General features: G+C 51.3%; 1 long non-coding RNA gene across 3 annotated transcripts in view; it reads left to right on the top strand.

The window, feature by feature from the left end:
- D930030F02Rik overlaps positions 1-17,711 on the top strand; it is a 28,462-nt gene extending 10,751 nt beyond the window's left edge. Inside the window, exons 5-7 of one of the 3 annotated variants that reach the window (XR_003946693.1) lie at positions 8,103-8,141; positions 15,525-15,592; positions 16,847-17,711. This is a non-coding gene — a long non-coding RNA (RIKEN cDNA D930030F02 gene). Of the gene's footprint in view, positions 1-8,102; positions 8,142-8,828; positions 9,072-10,515; positions 10,587-15,524; positions 15,593-16,846 lie in introns of those variants that run through there. The other 2 variants (XR_003946696.1, XR_003946695.1) reach the window with 2 other exon arrangements.
- Positions 17,712-18,870: the final 1,159 nt, after the last annotated feature.

The following is an 18,870-nucleotide window of genomic DNA, read 5'->3' on the forward strand; positions in this document are numbered from 1 at the left end:
GGGTCACACAGGGATGGAAGAGGGAGCTGGGAAGAAGGTAGGGACTCTCAGGGAGAGAGGAACGGGTGAGATTTCTCTCTGGAAGGTACCACAGTGTTGCTCTGGGCTCTGTTCCCAGGTGATGTAGATGTGACATTTACTGAGTACCTACTGTGTGCAAGCCCTACACTCAGGCACCCGTTGGTGCTCCTGGCCACATGTCCCTGTGGTGGGTCTCTGCGGCTGCAGCCAGCATAGGCCAGATCTTTGAGGATTTGTTTGATGTTCAGAGCCTCTGATGGCTTTAAACCTCAACACTAGTCTTATAACTAATACCGAGGCTTCAGCTCAGCCCTCTGGTGAATCTCACACTGTCAGAAAGGAGGGGCTTGAGTCTGTCTCCCAGGGAGAAGATGGCTGGTGGTAAATGCTGGGGGTGGGGCGGCAAAGAACCCCCAGGAGTGCTGCCCAGCCTCTAGGAGACTTAAACCCTACTCCAGCTGAATATCAGTGCTGGCTCTGCTCTGGGTATCCAGGTTGGACATCCCCCCACACACAAGTCTATTGATGTCCATCTGATAAGTGACAGGGTGCCATTTTCATGAGGCCCCAACCTGGCTTTGGGCAGAGCTGTTGGCTGCCAGCTGCAGACAGCATGCTCTGGGATCCTGCGGTGCCCCGTGTGCCCGGCTCACGCGCTATAAACACTGAAATGAAATATTGCCTTATTTGGTCATAGAGCCCAGTGATCACCGAGAGGCTGCTCTGCCTTTGACCGTGTGAGAAAGGACGGATTCCAACCCCTCTTTGGCTGGGGTGGTGGGTGGGAAGGCACTGCTTCGGGGTCCTGCACAGCTGCAGAGGATCTGTGCGTGAGAGCCGGGGTGCTGTGCAGACATCGCTGCCTTATACAGCTCCGTGCTGGCAGCCCAGGTGTGACCTGAGGTGGGGCAAGGTGCTAAGAGAGCATTGTCCCCAAAGCACCAGTGACCAAGAGCTAGCAAAACACCTGAGAAAAAGAAACCCGAAAGAGGAGGGGCTTATCTGGCTCACAACGTGAGGGCACAGTCCATCACCGTGGGGTTGGCATGGCGGCAAGAGGGTGAGGCTGATGGCCACAGTGCAGCCGCAGTCAGGGAGAGACAGGCTGGTGCTCAGCTCACTCTCTTCTCTTTGTTTAGTTCTGGACCATGGGGTGGTGCCGCCCACTCAGGGTACTTCTCCCCTCCTCAGTTGAGCTAGTCTGGAGAGTTCCTCACAGGCACGCCCAGAGGTATCCATGATGGTCCTAGGTCCCGTACGGTTGACATCAGCCTTCTGTGCTGGGCCTGGGGACAGAAGCAGGATGTGCTTTCCTTCATCAAGGCTTGCAAAGGACTCTCTCTGGGCTGCATGTATGTCCCCTTGGTCCAGGGCTGCAGCCCCTGAGCCTCTCGAGACGGATGCGTTCCTTAGTCGTCATCCACCAGTAGGCCCTGTTAAGGATGCTCTCCTCAAAGCAGCTGAGGGCTGCCCAGGTGCCCCTTCTGGTGGTGACCTGAGTCACTGGGAAGGACCTAAAGCCATAGAACAGTGACTCACAAACAGGACACGTCGCAGGGAACCACAGGACACAAGCAATGGAATGGCAGAACCAGCTGCCCTGTACCCACACTGCAGCACAGATGTGCCTCACATCTGTTCTCTCTGAGCCTTAGTTTCCTTGTCTGTAAAATGGGCTTGCTGAGAAGCCTCCCTGACCCTGATGGGTTGTCATGAGCCTCGGCACCTGGTTAGTGAGATTAAATAAACCACAAGAAGTAAGAATCTGTCACCTCGGGCATCCCTTCGGGCTGAGTGAGATAGAGCCGCAATGGCAGGAGCAAGATGGCTCCTTTCGAAGCCAATGGCTCTGAGCATGCAGGCCTCACAACACAAACTAACACTACGTAAGAAGCTGGTCTCTGGAACTAGGGATCACCCAGTCTCATCCATGTACCCCAGGCTTTTAAGACAGAAAACAAATTTCCATTTTCTTCAACACATGAAGTATTCTGAACTATGAAGAGAACTCCAGAAGTATGTGATGGCCAGGATCCAGATGGCCAGGCTGAGGGACAAGGTCATTGACACTCACTGGCCGCTGTTCTTGCCTTTGAAATAGGCCCAGCTCCCATCACCCTCCCAAGTTCCTCCCCTCCCCCTCCTCTTGAGCATTCATTGGGCCCATTTCTGTTGCTCAGTGTTGTCCCTGGGTGTCCAGCCCTCCCCACTGCCCCGTACTGCCCCTCTCCTATGCCCACTGCTATCCTGTCCCTGAACTCAGAGCAGACCTCTTACAGAACCTGGGACCCAGGAGGACCTTGGGCACGTCTGACTTTAGTTCTTGTCTAGAGCCTACTCTCACTACGACACATCCAAGGATGAGTTGGTAACCACACCAGTGCACCTGGCCACAGTTGTGAGCTGTGTGCTGGCCCTGGCGAGAGGTGTGTGAGAGTCTGTGTGTGTGTGTGTGTGTGTGTGTGTGTGTGTGTGTGTGTGTGGCCAATCTCTCCTCTTAATTCTGCTCAGGTCAGATTCTCCTGGCTCTGCTGTGCTGTGAGAAGGACTGAGCAGTAGGGTATTAGGGGCTCCCTCTCTGCCCTCTGGGTTCTCAGTACTGGAGGCACCCTTACTCCCATAAGATGGATTTATCCAAGGGACTCCTGGCTACATTTGGAGACATGCTATTCCTAGATTGGTCAGATGTGGGAAGAGGATTTGAGCCTATGTTTATGTTGACCCTATTCAACCTCTAATATCAGAGGGCAAGGAGACTAATCTCAGAAGAGCCAGGAATTCCTACCTCCAGGAGGGGCACAGCCCCACCATGTGCTGGGATTGCAGAACCATTTCTTCAGAAATGTTTGCTTGAGGCAGGATTTCACATAGCCCAGGCTGCTCTCAAACTGGTTGTGTAGCCACAGATTACCTAATCCCCCTGCTTCCTTCTCTGGAGTGCTAGGACAGCAGACCTGGCTATTCCTCTGGCTCTCTTAGAAACTTCTAGAAAGAACACTCATTAAGTGGCTAAGTGAGGTGGTGCGATGCCCTCCTCTGATCTGGGACCTGCTCCTTTCTCTAGAAGCGATAACGAGGAAGAATAGACTTCGTTCCTACTAAACTTGAACCTGCTTATCGCCCGTCTCTGTGGCTGTTTGAATTGCCTGGGGTGTGGCTTGGCTGACCGCCCCCATAACACTTTTGTTTGAGCCTCGAGATCTGATGACAGCTGAGGCCCAGGAGACTGTCGATTCCCCAAGAATGCACAGACGCCTTATTTGGGATTGCTGGGTTCTGAGCTTGCATGGGAGTATGAATTCTGTGGGGCAGGGATGGGGGTGGTGATGGTGCTGTCTCTGGAGGCCAACCATGAAATGAGGAGAAACTGATAGGTCAGGCCTCAGGTTTGGCTCTGTGTAGACTGGAGGAACCAGGAGACCCAAGAACGGCTTTCTTCCTCCAGGGAGGCAAGGAGGTTCCACTGGCCCATGTCTGGAGAGGAGATGCTGAGAAAGAGGGGGGAGAGGAGGAAGAGGAGGAGGAGAGGAAGAGGAGAGAGGAAGGAGGAGAGAGGAAAGGATTGGGACAGAAAGTTCAAGCTGAGGACCTAAGGTCAGGCAGAAAGTCAGCCAAGACTGCCAAAAGCTCACTCTTACACAGAAGGCCCAACCCCGGCCTGGCTCAGTGGCCAAGAGCTCACGCTTTCCCTGTGAGGGTCAGAGAGGTTAAGTAACCTGCCATGGAGCACACAGTCTGCAAGCCTGAGTAAAGCTGCAACCTAGCAGGGAGGGAGCAGGTCTTCCTCTTCTCTGCATTCCTAGACCATCAGGTACCTTTGCTCGCAACAGTGTCCCCATTACTGCAAGAGCTGGGACTCTCAAAGATGTCCTTTGCAGAGTGTTTAATGGCACAGGCACAGTGGGAAACACCTAGAATTTTCTCAGTAAATCAAACATAAAGCTGCTCTGCAAGGCAGTATTCCTTCCTCAGGCTTGAACCTTAATGAAAGAGTATCTAGGCAAAGTCTTGTGTATAAATGGCCACAGTAACATCATACAATAACTAAGGATATATATATATATATATGACATAATATATATTACCTCAGAAAGGTTAAGTAAGTAACTTGCCCTGGGACACAGCCAGGCTGTCCGTCAGCTAATGAACAGGTAAAATAGGGTCTGTCTGCACTGTGGAATATTACTGGACCATGATAATAAACAATTCAGAAGTAGGCCTGTCACATAAGGCTATGAGACTACACAGTTATGAGACACAGACAGAACTGAGATTGGTGGCTACAGGGTCTGGGAAGGGGCTAGGCAGCAATTGCTAAAAAGGAATAGTTCACTTTGGGAGATGATAGAAATATTTGATATTAGCCAGATGTGGTGGTACATGCCTTTAATCCTATGTATTGGCAGAGGCATGCAGACCTCTGTGAGTTGGAGGCCAGCTTGGTTTACAATGTGAGACCCTCTCCAAAAGAAAAAAAAAAGAAAAAGAAAAAGAGGAAGGAAGAGAGAGAGAGAAAGAGAGAAAGAAAGAGAGAGAGAAAAAAGAAAGAGAGAGAAAGAGAAGAGTTGGAGAGAAAAGGAAAGAAAAGGAAAAGAAAGGAAAGAATTTTGGGTTTCAACCCACATTGGGCAACTCACACCCATCAGAAGTTCAGCTCTGGGAGATCTGATGTCCCCTTCTGGTCTCCATGGGAACCACACTCATATACACAAACTCCACACACACACACACACACACACACACACACACACACACACACATAACTAAAAATAAAAATGTTCCTTGAGTATATGACCAGGAGCCTGCAAGAGGTCAGGAGGAGGGGCCAAATCCATGTCCATTCTGAAGCAGGTAGATAGTGTTCTGGACTGGATGTGGGAGTCCCCACCAGTCTCGCCTGAGACACAGCCTTCTGGAAGGTTCTCTGAAGCATGTGGGAAGGGTGAAGCAAGAGTCTTTCAGAGTCCTGACCTCCTGGTACTGTAGGCAGCATCCCTGTGCTCTTCCAGTGCAGAGCTTACTGGCCACAGCAGGGCCTGGCCCGGCCTGGCTTCTTTCAAGCTATGGGATGTTATTTAGTTTCCTTCCTGTTGCTGTGATAAACACCATGACCAAAAGCAATCTGGGGAGGAAAGGGTTTATTTGGCTTACATATCCCAGGCTACAGTCCACTAAAGGAAGTCAGGGTGGAAAGTCAAGGCCTTCAGAACCAGGAGGCAGGAACTGAAGCAGAGATTTTCTCAGCTTCCTTCCTTGCTAGACGGCTTACCTAGGGATGACACCACCCACAGTGGGCTGGGTCCTTCCCATCAATTATCAATCAAAAAACTGTCCCCATAGACTAGACTACAGGCCAATCTGATGGAGGCATTTTCTCAGTTGAGCTCCACTCTTCCCAGATGACTCCAGCTTGTGTCAAACAGACAATCAAAATTAGCCATCACAGATGTTTTCCAGGGACAGCACCAAGAATGCTTAGGATAAAGTCTAGTGACCTGTACAGTGTAACCTGTGGCCTTGTAGGCCCTTCCAGGTCAGTCTTAGTTAGAGATAGCAAGAGTACCCAAGGGGCCCTGGGCCATGGTGGGCACTATCTTAATTTACTGCCTAGTTTCCCCCTAGGGTTGCCTCTCCCCTACCGTGAGGCCCCGACAAGCTGACCTCTCTCTGGCAGCCAAGGTGTGTGGCCTGGAACCAGACTTGACCCTGGAAGTCCTGAGTACCAGTGAGGGTAGAGATTGGCCAGTGACTGAGGCTGGCCCATTCAGAGGCACACTGTGAATTTTGCTGGAGCCCCTGTGACCACACCTGAGCTGATGCTACTGTTGTGGGCCAGTCAGAGACAGCTGCCACCAAGCCTGTGGAGGGATGTAGTCCCAACCAGAAGCTAGCTAGGTGAGTCCACCGTGGAACTTCCTGGGCTGTGGCCTAATCTTTCCATTTCTGCTATCCAGCTTGGAGCACGGAGGACCACAGGAACTGGGGAGACACGGACTGTTACAACAGAGAAGGTGGACTTGAGTCTCTGAGGACAGGTCACAGTGGTCACCATCTCTCTCGTGGCAGTCCAGGGCCCTGGCCTGCTTGAGCATTAATGCATGGCAGACAGACAGTCCTGGATGTGACACACCCCCACCTCCTGTCAGTTCTGTGGCCTTGGGTTCATCCTTGCCACCCATGACAAGCCTGTGCCATGACTCTCCTGTCACAGTTCCATCAGGAATCAAGATAATCTAGAGATGCAGGTGTCCTGCCCTTCAGTCATTAGACTGTTGAAACAGTGGACCCCAAGGCATTGGATTGTCCCAGGAGTCTCAGGATGGGGAGGGAAAGGCTGAAGTCTGGGACCAGACAGAGGGGAGCTTGTCTCCCAGAGACCCCACAGAGTTCTGAGAACTTGTCAGTCCACCTTGCAGGAGAGACTGGAGCTGAGATAGTGATGGGTCAGTGACGGGCAGGACCACACCCTGACCAGGACTCTTAGCCTTGCACTCCTCCTGCCCTCTGTTTAAGCCTGAGCCTCATGTCGGGACCCTGAAGACAGACTCAGGAGTGACTGGACCTCTTTGTCCCTCTTTCCAGTGTGCCTGCACTGAATGGTTCCCTTCTCTGCTCTCACTGTGACTTGGCTGTTTAATTAGCCTATTGATGACAGTGTTGGGAGCTGAGCCTGACTTGTTGGATCTGCCTGGGCCCAGGCTCCAACCCTGACATCTCCAGGAACACTCACAACATCCCAGACTGGCTTCTGCCTTCTTGCTTTGGTTTCCCCCCACTGTTAGGTGGCCCTGCCTGGCACATCCCTACTTCTTGGGAGTCTGCCACAGCTTGGCCCCTGCAGGATGACTTGTCCTGTTACCCGGTATCAGCCAGGCCTGCAGCCCTCCCAGTCCTAAGTGGTGACGTAGGTGTTGGAATGAATACTCCACCTCCACTGGCACCCCACCCCCACCCCCACCCCACCTCCAGCAAAAGCCTTTGACTACAAGCATACATGGAGTCCTCACTATGCCAGCTGTCTACCCCCAGGAGGTGGCATCTGCTTGTTACAAATGGGGTGTGATAGAGGCCTGGTGGGGGAGGTGGCATCTGCTGGACAGTCCTGATGGCACAGGCCCTAGCTTCACCTGACCAGGCCCCACCAGAATATGGCCTCAGTTCCTGCAGGATCCTGCTGGGTGTGGGGGGTGTAGCCAGGGATAACCCATGTTCTCTCACTAGATGGCTCCTTTCTGCCAGGTCTGCTATGGGACTGCTGCTGCCCCTTCCCTCTTCCCTCCCCTCTCTCCTCCCTGCCCTCCCCACCTCCTTTTTCCTTCCCACCTTCCTGGAGATGTGGGCCTGCTACCCTGCTGCTCTTCAGGGATTTGGACAAAGGCTGGTTGAAATTAAAATAAGAAGTGAGGTCTAGAGAGCTTAATATTAAAAAGAAAAAAGAAAGACAAGGAAGTTGTTAGATTAAATCCCTCTTTCTAATTTTCTCCTGATGGGAAGTCACCACTCATTAACCCCCGGAACGTAGTTATATAGCGGTTATAGGACACGAGACACAGAGGGCCCCCAGGGTGCAGGTGGGCCTGGCAGGCATCACACACAGACAGAGAACGCACAGATGGGCAGCATGTCTGTCTTCAGAGCCAGCCATGCATTTCACTGCTATCCTACCACACTGGCCCTGTGCTCCCTGCTCAGCTACATTGACAAATTCTCAGCACAGAACGCACGCACGCACGGCAGCAAATGAGTCAGTTCAAGGTCATCATTGGCTATGTAGTGAGTCTGAGGCCAGCCTGGACTACCAGACCCAGGGAGGGAGAGGGAGGGGGAGGGTAGGGGGGAGAGGGAGGGAGGGAGGGAGGGACGGAGGGAGGGAGGGAGGGAGGGAGGAAGGAAGGGAGGAAAGGAAAGAAAGGAAAAAAACGAAAGAAATTCAAGGCTTTTTGCCCCTCCAAACACCATCTAAAATGCTGCTGTTCCTGCACAGCAGAGTTAAAATTTTAATTTCTTGAGGCCAATCAACAAACTTTGAATATTCTCTCTTTCTTTCATTCATGTTTTTCATTTGTTCTTTCTTTTGGCAGGTACCCCTCTCTCCTCCCTTGACTGCCCAACCCCACAGCGTAAGTTTATTATCTCATTGGGTCATTTCATCAACTCCAGTGTCCACTAGCTACCTCTGCCTTTGGTGGTATGGAGCGAGGACTGTGCCCTGAGTGTCCAGCGCTCTTGAGCATACACCCCCCCTATCCCCTGCAGGATCCAGGCTCCTATTTTAAAGTGTCTCCTGGTCTGTTCACTTTGTGGCCTCTCCATTGCTGGGCCAGGCTTTGCTGCCAATGAGGATTTTATGTACAGACCTCAGAGCCCACCCACGTGGATCAACAGACCCTTGGGAAGGCCCTGCCTGGAGCCTAGGGATTAAGCTAGTGCTAGTGCTAGTCTGAGTGATGGAGTGCTGGCTAGCACACACAGGGCTCCCACAGCTCAGGGAATATGGAGTCAAAGGTGGTCGCTCTCTGCTCCAGGAGCACCTGAGGGAAACTGAGGACCTGTTACTCAGAAACACAGGCTAGAGCCTCAGCAATATTTCTATGAACTAATGCTTGGAGTATTAAACATAGGGTTCCAGGGTGTTCTGGAATGTTCCATCATGCCTCAAGAAGACCACTAATCTCTCTCTCTCTCTCTCTCTCTCTCTCTCTCTCTCTCTCTCTCTCTCTCTCTCTCTCCCTCTCTCTGTGTGTGTGTGTGTGTCTGTCTGTCTGTCTGACTGACTGACTGACTTCTTTCTCTCTTAAACAATATAGACAATTAGAAAAGATGCAATCCATATATAGGTGCCTCTAGTCTGTAGTGCTGAGTTCTGTCTCTTCAAGAACAAGGTCATCTTCAAGAACGGGTCACCTTTATGCAAATCCCTGCTCAAGACACTCCACTTCCACATCCCAGGAACCCTACAGGATGCAAAGCAGCCGTGCCCCTTACTGAGAATGGAATCCACTGACCACACATCCATCCACTCATCTACCTATCCATCCATCCTTCTAGCCATCCATCCACCTATCCACATATTCATCTCTCTGTCCATCTGTCTGTCCATCCATCCATCCATCCATCCATCTACCTATTCATCCATCCACCTACCCATCCATCCACTCATCTATCTGCTCATCCACTCGTCCATCCATCATCTACTTACACATCCGTTCATCACTCATGTATCTATTCACCCATTCACATCCCTGCCCACCCACACTGTCTAAGGTGGGAGAAGGGGTCTGAGCAGAGGCAGCAGTGGTACCTGGAGGCCACAGCTGGGAGGGGAAGGTTTCTCCACCTGACTAATCATGGTCCAGAGTCTTGAGTCTGCTTTATAGAGCTGATGTGAACACTGGTGTGCTTTCCTCCATGGGATAGGTCCTACTCTCTCAGACAGAATACACCAAACCCCAGAGTTTTGGTCCCTTCAAGGAATCCCTGACTGGTGTTTCTCCAAGTTGGTCCCTTGAATACTTCAGCCTCCTAAACCCTGGAGAGTGTCAGCTAGCTATGAATGCCCCTGTGTGCTGTCCCACCTCTGGGCTGCCTCAGTTTCTCTCAGTGTGCCAGCCATCTTCCTGAAGCCCAGACAGTTTGGGCAGGGTCTTTTGGCAGCCCTCTCTGTCCCCAGAAACTGTGCACTGGAGACACCATGCCAGGCACATGACAGGCCAGGGTAAGCAGTCATGGGGATGAGCCTCCGTGCTTCAACAGGCTTTCTCAGCAGGCGTCTGTTCCCAGGAATATGCTTGACCCAAGTGAAGATCTCCAAGGCCATTGTTACCAGCCATCAGTTTCCCAGGGTCAGATTAGATTCCATTCTGCCAGAACGAGCCATCATCTTCCAGCCAGTCATGCACAAAGAACGCCATGTCTCCCCAGGCCACTCACCCCTAGCTGAAGCTGGGAGATCCCAGCAGGTCTCATCCTTGGGGCCCTCACCTGGTTCCCTCTTACAAGAATGCTCCCTGGGGAGCCACAGGTGGAGGTAGAGAAGCAGGTAGGACTCTCTAGAGCCTGAAACTGAGACCTGGAGAGGTATTTCCAGCCAGCCTGGGTTGATGGACAGGCCACTCCCAGCCTGCGGGCTTCAGAGCCACAGCGGGCTCTCTGGGCCCCTCTCTGTCAGCCCACGCGTTCTCACGGTACTGGCTTCCGGGTGTCCTGGGTCAGTCCCTGTAATAGCCTCCCTCCTGGGGCCTGGTCTGTCCCCTGCAGCTGAGGGGGAGGCGTGGGAAATGCGGGTGGCTAGGCAGCCACGAGGTCTGGGAGACTGCGCCTGCCTCCTTCAGGTCGGCTTCCCTGGAGCAAGCAGAGGGGTCACTCCACATCATTATCGGGGTCTAACATGGCCTTACAGAGGTGCCCTGGGACTCCAATTGGCCTGGGAATCCCACAGGCAAAGTGTCTGCCTCAGGAGCCCATGTGCCTACATCTTCCACCCTTGGATTTCAGCTTCCATCTTCTCTCAGGATCGTATCCTCCCCAACCTCAGAGCTATCTGAGAACTCTGAAGATTGTCAGCCTATGCCATGCTGGTCATCTGGGGCCTTACTCCATGGTTGAGTATGGAAGTGACTGGGGCTGGACAGTGCTTTCAAAGCCACCACAGACTGCAAGCTGGCCCTCCCTCTGCAGCTGGACAGAGCAACAGTATTTGTCCGGGCTGAGCCCCCTTTTCCAGACTCTTGCAATCCTGCCTGTCTGTGGACCTCTCTGTGAACCTAGAAAGGTCTCTGCACTCACATGCTGTATGTAGCCCTCGTCGAACTGAAGCCTAAGAGGAGCCATGAACATCAACCAAAATATGACATAAAATACAAAAAAGGGCCATCTGGGCCCATCCCTAGGGTGTGACACATTAGGGCCAGCTATTCTTGCTGAGGTGCAGAGCATCGTCAGTCCAGCTCTGGAGGCTACACACTGGGCAGGAGACCAGACCCATTCAGAGCAGCTACCTTTTCTTCTGACTGCAAGCTCTGACTCCAGAGGAATGCACACTGGGCCAGCCTGTGGCATGTTTCCTGGGTGCCGTGGACCCTGTGATTTGGGAAATTGAAAAGAAAAAAAATCACATCCTGGGAGGGGAACTCAGTCTTGGGAGCTTGGGTCTGGAAGTAAAGGTAGATCCTGGAAGGGACTCAGTTCAGTTAGTAGGAGGGCATGAAGGGCTCAGGTTCTGGGGGTGGTGATGACTCAGGTCTTAGGCTGGTCTGTCCCACAATCCCTCAGGCAGCAGGACAGCAAGCAGCATGGCCAGGGCCTCCGAGGCAGGGCCCAGGCTTCCTCCCTCTCTCTTGATCTTCCGGGTCCCTCTCCTTCCTCTGAACTAAGGTGAACCCACCATCCCTGGGGACAGGCTACCCCTAAGGGAAACTGTGGATGGAGACAACTTTAGTGTCATCAAAACTAGGACAGATGTAATGTAGAGAGACTGGGACAGCCCACAACACAGAAAGTTCTGTATCAGTGTAAAGGGTGCCAAAGATGCACAGCCCAGCTCTGAGCCTAGGCTGGCCTCTGTGGAGTCTGCCTGGAGACTGCAGCCTCTCTCTTTAATAAAAGGTTGCTGTGAGCTCTGGGCTTTAGGATTATCAATGAGGAAGAGGGGAAAACAAAGCAAAACAAAACAAAAAACCATTAACTCATGTCAAAAGGGACAGAGCCAGATACAGGCCAGAAGGCCCAGCACAAGCAAAGGTCCTGGGGGCGCTCTTGCAAGGCTGAGCATATACAAAGGCTGTGGGCAAGCTCCTGCAAAGGAAAGGCTGTGTTTGTGCCAACTCTGGAAGGCACCCTGCCCCATGTGCCTCCTCCCTTCTCACCAGTCTATCTCTGAAGAGAGAATGCCGTCAGCCAAGCAGTTTTAATTATAAGAGGCAGAGGCTGGGGTCACAACCCAGCAACACGAAGGCAAGACTTCAAAGCCAGCATCTCCAGCCCTGCTCTTGGACTAAACACCCGGACAGATTGGCTGATGAGCTCTGGCATCCAGCCAGAGAGAGCTCTGGCCAGCTTGAGGTCTCTCCCAGGACAGTGGCTCATGCTCACAGTGGACAGGCGGGAATAGGTTGGTGCAAGGGGCCAGTTTGGGTCTTTCTGCATGACCCTGCAGTTGTGCTGGTCCTGTGGGTTTCCAGAAGAGTCAAGGACCCTAGGCAAAGTCTACAACTAAAGATGGCTGGACACTCCTCGATCTGTGAAGCCACTTGGCCACGCAGCCTCTGGTGCAGATAGTCTCCCAGCAACAGAGGAGGGACCCCGGGGATACTTGCTAAGTTACCAAGCTGTTTATGTTGAGCCGCGTGGCCTTTGCAGCCAGGCCTGCTTGATGCTGTTGGGACTTCTAGAGGTCTGGCCCAGGGCAGGGGTCTGAACCCAAGAAGGTCGCCTGGCAGGAAAACAAGGCCTAGACTTGCAACACATTCAGAATGCCTGGAAGCTGCTGAGCAGAGATCAGAACTTGCCTGCTGTTTCTGAAGCACTCTGACATGAAGCCATGGAAACAGATGCGTATAGGACTCTGTGTGTCTCCTCCTGGACTCACACTTGCCAAGAAACAGTGAGTATGCTAAGATGCCTTTTAAGATTAGAGCAATGAATGGAGGCCTAGAGAGATGGCTTACTGGGCAAAAGCACTGGCTGCTCTTACAGAGGACCTAAGTTCAATTCCCAGCATCCACATGGCAGCTCACAACTATCTGTAACTCCATTTTTAGATGATCTAATGCCCCTTTCTGGTCTCTATTGGCATTGCATGCACAGGATGCACATACATACAAGCAAGTATTCATACACATAAAATAATGTGTCTCAAGGGGAGGAAAAGATTAAAATTTTAACTAAAAAAGAACAAAACCTTGAGAAAACTCCTAGCACTCCCCAAATGCTGGGACTATAAATATGTGCCGCCACCTCTGACAGGAGAGGCATGGGGCAGGAGAAGAAAGTGGCTGCAGACAGAAGCAGAAAGAGGAATGCCAGAGCTTAGTTCCCTTGCTCCTTCCCCAGCCTAGGGGATGGTGCCACCCACATTCCAGGTAGGTCTTTCTCCTCCAGTTAAACCCTTCTGGAAACACCATCACAGACATGCCCAGAGGTGTGGCTTGCAGGTGATTCCAGGGCCAGATAAACAGCCTCTCCTTTGTTTTTTCTTGTTTGATTGCTCTGGCTACAGCCTCCAGCGTGGTATTTGGGAGACATGAGAGTGGGGTTCTGGTGTGCTCTTACACGGAAGGTTCTGTCTTTGTGGAGAATGCTGGCTGCCAGCCCCAGGTTTCAGGGACGGACTTTGCTGAACTTTTTATCCATTCCTAATTTGTTGTGTGGCCTTAAAATGTGTGTGTGTGTGTGTGTGTGTGTGTGTGTGTGTGTGTGTGTGTGTATAGGTATATGAGTGTATGTGTGTGTATGGGTATATGTGTGTGTATGTGTATGCATGTGTATATGTGTGTGTATGTGTATATGTGTATGTGTGTATGTGTATGTTTGTGTATATGTATATACGTGTGTGTGTATATATGTATATGTATGTGTGTGTGTGTGTGTGTGTGTGTGACCCATTAGTAAATGTTATGTGCCTTCTCTATATTTGGGAGGTTTTCACATGTGTGTCTATCTGGGTGTTGGTGCACATATATCCCATGGCCCTCATGTAGAGGTCAGAGAACAACCTTGGGGAATAGTGTTTTATTGCTTGTTTTATTGCTTTTGGTGTTGCTATTGTTTTGAGACAAGGTCCTACTCTGTAGCCCAGGATGGCCAGGCAGTCATTCTGTAGCCCAGGATAGCCTTTCACATTCTGTAGCCTAGGTTAGTTTGGAACTTACTATGTAGTCTTGATTGGCCTTGGACTCACCACAGTCCTCCTGACTCAGTTTGCCTAGCACTGGGATTGTAGGCAACAACTACTGTAGCTGGTTAGTTACCTCTCTCCTCTTCTCTTTATTGAATTTGATATTCATGGCCCACCACACTAAGGACTCTAGAAACGGTTGGCTTTTCCCAGGACTTGGGGCAATGTAAAAAGTGTTGGATTCATCTGTTCCCTCAACCTAAGAGAGAATTCCCATGGGAAACGGCCGGGCTGCGGCCTGGCAGCTGATAAGAAGCCTATCTGAGATTTTCATTGTTTTCTTTTTTCTCTCGAAATGGAAATTGGGTAGTCCTTTTTCTGTCTCTTTTGCGGTTATGTTCCCTAATTTACATTTTCTTAGAAAATCAGCATCTTCCCAGCTCCCAGCTCTGGCCAGGCTGATTAGCAGTTTCTGACCTAAACAACTCTTCACTCTTGTTTCTACATTTCATCCACAACCACAGAGATGTCCCGGCATGCTCATTCAGGAGCTGTGCTGCCCAGCGCTGTCTTCCTGCCTCATAGGTCCCATCTACCTTGTGGTTGAATGTTCCCCGACATCCTCTTACCTCCTCCCTCTGTAGAGCTCTGTGCTCAGTCCCATCTGTGCACCTGGCTGGTAATGGAAATGGTAATGGTAAAGTCCCTAATATGTCAGGTTACACAGTTGCTGCTGGATCCGAAGGGACAGCACATGGCTGGCTGGCAGTGGCAGGGCAGGAGGGAACAATGGCCAGTTCTGGCACTTTGGGACCAGGGAGACTGTGTTTTGTCATTTGTCAATGTTCTTTCCCAGAGCTGTGGGTCAGGTGAGACTCAGAGACAAAGGGTGATACATGTGTTCTGCGCCCTTCAGCTCTTCCTGTTCTGAGAGCAGCTAAATCGTGGACAAGTGACACAGACAATTGACAATGGTCCCTGGAACAGCTCAGAAAGGCCAGAGACCTCAGATAGGCCCACTATTAGCCTAAGGCAAAGAGGTTGGGTAAGACCCCCCTACCCCATGAAAGCCACCTTAGTGTCTGGTCCACTGTGGCCGGGAGGAAACCAGACCCAGGAAATTAGCTTAGACCACAAACATCAGGGAGTTTTCTGGTTTGTTGTACTGTTGATGCAGGCAGGTGATGTAGAAATGGAGCCCAGCTTTGAGAAGTCACTTGGGGCCCCAGGCTCCATCTGGTCTTGCCTCTCTAAGCTCTTAGAGTTTTCAGGGTGCTTTGGCATACAAGAGAAGGAACAGGCATGGAAAACACCCAGTTGCCCATAAGTCAGAGCAAGACTGACTCTGCTCACGGCTCACCTCCACTTCCAGGGGGCCACTGTGAGCATAGGGACAGCGGCCAGAGAGCAAGTGCCTTCCTGTCTCTTGTGGCTGTGAGGAGAATGTAGGTATGTGGTCCTGTCCCATTCCAAAAAGCTGAAGTGGTGTTTTCTGCAGCTCTGCCCTGGAAATCCCCAGAGGAGGCTACCAGGAAAGCTCAGAACTCACAGAACTGAGAGCCATCAGCTCATCTCTGGAATAAGCATTCTTCTCTGGCTCCTGCCGCAGGGTGGCCTCTTAAACTCCTATTGTGTTCTGCAAGAGGCTCTTTTCCTTTCTTGTTTACAGAGTAAGACAGATGGGATTCTAAAATGATGTCTGTCTCTTGCCTCCAGTCTCCAGTTCTCAGCCCGAGGGTAAGTGGTGAGGGAGAACCTTTCCTCTGAGGTGGCAGTGTGAAAAGGGAAGCCCAGAGCTCCTACGGGCCTAGCCTCACTTCAGCCAGACTACTGCGACTGGTGTGCTCCAGGTACCCTGTCTGCCCACTGTTCTACTAGCAGTGGAGCGGGACTTAGTAAGACAAGTTCCGAGGACAGTGTCCGGGGCCTAGAACAGCATTTGTTAGGCCAGAGTTACTGCAGACAGCGAACTTCCACCTGTGTTTCCTCCTTCTGCTGAACAGACAGGAGGCCTTGCCAACATCTCTTGCACTTTTCCAAACCTTAAGGTGAAGTTGCCACTTCTTAAAATTAACCATTTCAAAGCCCATAATGAGGCCACATGCACTCCATGAAGCCCTCAAACCTCATCGCCCCAAAAGGAGACTGTCTCATTACATCATCACTTCCCAGTCCTGTTACATCATCATTCCCAGTCCCATTACATCATCACTTCCCAGTCCCATTACATTATCACTTCCCAGTCCTGTTACATCATCATTCCCAGTCCCATTACATCATCACTTCCCAGTCCCATTACATCATCACTTCCCAGTCCCGTTACATCATCATTCCCAGTCCTGTTAAATTTCACTTCCCAGTCCTGTTGCATCATCACTTCTCAGGCCTGTTATATCATCCTCAGTTGCATTACATCATCACTTCCCAGTCCTGTTACATCATCACTTCCCATCTTCACAGCACCAGCCCCTAATGACTCCTGAAATGGTGAATATAGTTGCCAACTTGACAAGATCTAGAATTGCCTTGGAGACTTTGAACATGTCTATAAGGTAGGCTCTAGATTGAGTAAATTGAGGTGTGAATATTTGCTCAGTGTGTCTGCAGCACCATCCCATGGACTGGTGTGCACACTGAGTAAAAAGGAGAAAGTGAGCTGAGCACCAGCGTTCACTCCTTGCTGCTTCCTGACTGGAAGCGATGTGGCCAGCCACCTCCCGGGACTTCTGTCTTGGCTTTCCAACATGATGTACTGAGCCCTCAAACAGTGAGCCAGAATAAGTCTCCCTTCCTTAGGATGGTTTTATCAGGCATTTTGCACTGGGGTGGGCTAACTAACTAAATAATACAGTACCAGACTTCACGTCAATGCACCCCCTGATTCTGGACATTTTGTGTAGCTCAATGTGGCCTCATCTGTGTGGTTTTGGTTCACACACTGTTTCAACACACGCTCCACTCCTTTCATTACCCCACTGCCTCTCTTTGCAGAGCCAGGAGCTGCTGGCCCCGACCCACAAGGGGAACTGCTTCCTTACAACTCTTCCTTGAGGCTCTCTGCTGCATCCTGCCGACCCCAGGTGTACATCCAGACAGGAAGCCACAAATGCTCCTAGAATATTGAAGATGAACAGAGGCGGCAAGGGCATCTCTGTGAGCTCAGACTAGGGCTCACCATCTCCTGCTCCGCAGCTCCGGAGGCCACACATCTGTCAGTAATTTTGCCTTCATAAATAGCTGTGCTTCCATTTGTTTGAAAGGCTGCCTGCGTGGGTAGATGGCCCCGGGCTCACCAATTTCCTCCTGAAATGGTGCAGGACACCTGAACTTTACCAAGTAAATGCAGTCTATGCTCCTGAGAGCCAGGAGCAGAAGGGGGACTATGGATCCTCTGCTCCAACAGAGAGACTTGCAGCATCCTGAGTGACTGTGTTGCCTCCTCTCCTGTCTACCCGTCCCTTCTAGGAACCCAGTAGTACAGGAGGTTCTCTAGCCACAGGCTGGCAGCATGTCACAGCTGGACCCCTATTAGCTTTGTGTCTGCCAGGATTTTGAGAGTCATGGTGGGGCTAGAATGCCTGGGCCCAGGCTGTTTCTGGGTCTTCCTTGAGCCCCAAGTCCTGGGACAGTGGCAAGGCATGCCCCTGCCCCCACTGGTGGCAGGAGGAAGCCATTCATCATCCTGGAGATCTGGCTGCTGGTATGTTTATCTGCAGGAAGGAAATGAAGTCTTTTCATCTCTTCCCAGCGGCGTCTGGCCCACTCACTCTCCAATCTGTCAGCCAGGGGAAATTTAAATAATGGGCTGCTCTCTGTCCGTACCTGGTTTTTGTCTTCAGAGTTCTATGTGCCTTGCTCCCTGAGTGTCTCCAATTATTGCTGCTTCCTCCTTGAGATAAATTCTGTCATACATTTACTTCTTGTAGGAGAAGTATTTAGAGGTCTGTCCCAGTAGCACAGGCTGGCCAGGCCATCACCTCAGACCAGAGTGAACAGAGCGAGCTATGTAAACCTTAGGGCTTATTGGGTGCTGGTAGGGATGCCCTACTGGGTCTGCAAAGCCACCACCCTAAAGAGCATAGGAATGCCAGTATTTCTCAAAAATTCCAAATGGAAACAATCAGTGGAGAGTGGTGGAAGGAACTAGTCACCTGTATTGGTCTGGATACCCTTGCTCTTTAGCCAAGGGCAACTCCTGAATTGCAGGGCATCAGACCTCCAGCCTTCTCAAGGGGAGGTGATCAGGAAAGAGACCATAAGGTAAATGAACTCTCCATCCATCTGTCTTCACATCTGTCTACCCATTCACTAGTCACCCATTCACCCATCCAACTGTCTACTCATCTATCCTTCCGTCTGTCTGTCAGTCTGCCTGTCCATCCACCCACCCATTCACCATCCATTTTTCCACCCACTCAGTCATCCATTCACTTATCCGTTTGTTCATCCGTCCATCCAGCATCCATGGCACCTATACACAATAATCCATCCTTCTCACCCATCCATTCATCCACTCATCCATCTTCCCACCCACCTACCTCCCCATGTGCCTCCTCTCATATCCATCCATTTACCCATCTATCCATGCAGCCAGCCAGCCATGCTCCAAGAACTTATTGCCTTTCCCAGGCCAGATGTGCACACTGTGGGTCATGTGATGAAAAGGATAGGTCCCTGCCCGTGGGGTGCTGACAGAATGAGAGGGGGCTGGGAGGAACTGCAGGGTGATATATGAAGGGGGAATAGAGGTAGCATGTAAGTGAGAGCCAAGTAGACCATCCTGGGGATGGACTGTAGAAACAGAGTGAAGGAAGTGACACCAATAAAGTGAAGAGCAGAGGATCTCAGGCCAGGATCAGATCTGGGCTGGACAAGCAGGAACAAGTATCAAGCCTGGAGGGGTGCAGGTTGCTTCCCACCATAGCCTGAGCGGAGCTCTGTACTTTACCCACTGTGATGAGGCTGGGACAAGGGGCTCCTGGCCGGCCCCACGGAGCTGGAGTTGGACAGGACCA

The sequence above is a fragment of the Mus musculus genome, chromosome 7 (genome assembly GCF_000001635.26).
Source record: "Mus musculus strain C57BL/6J chromosome 7, GRCm38.p6 C57BL/6J".
Classification (NCBI taxonomy): Eukaryota; Metazoa; Chordata; class Mammalia; order Rodentia; family Muridae; genus Mus; species Mus musculus.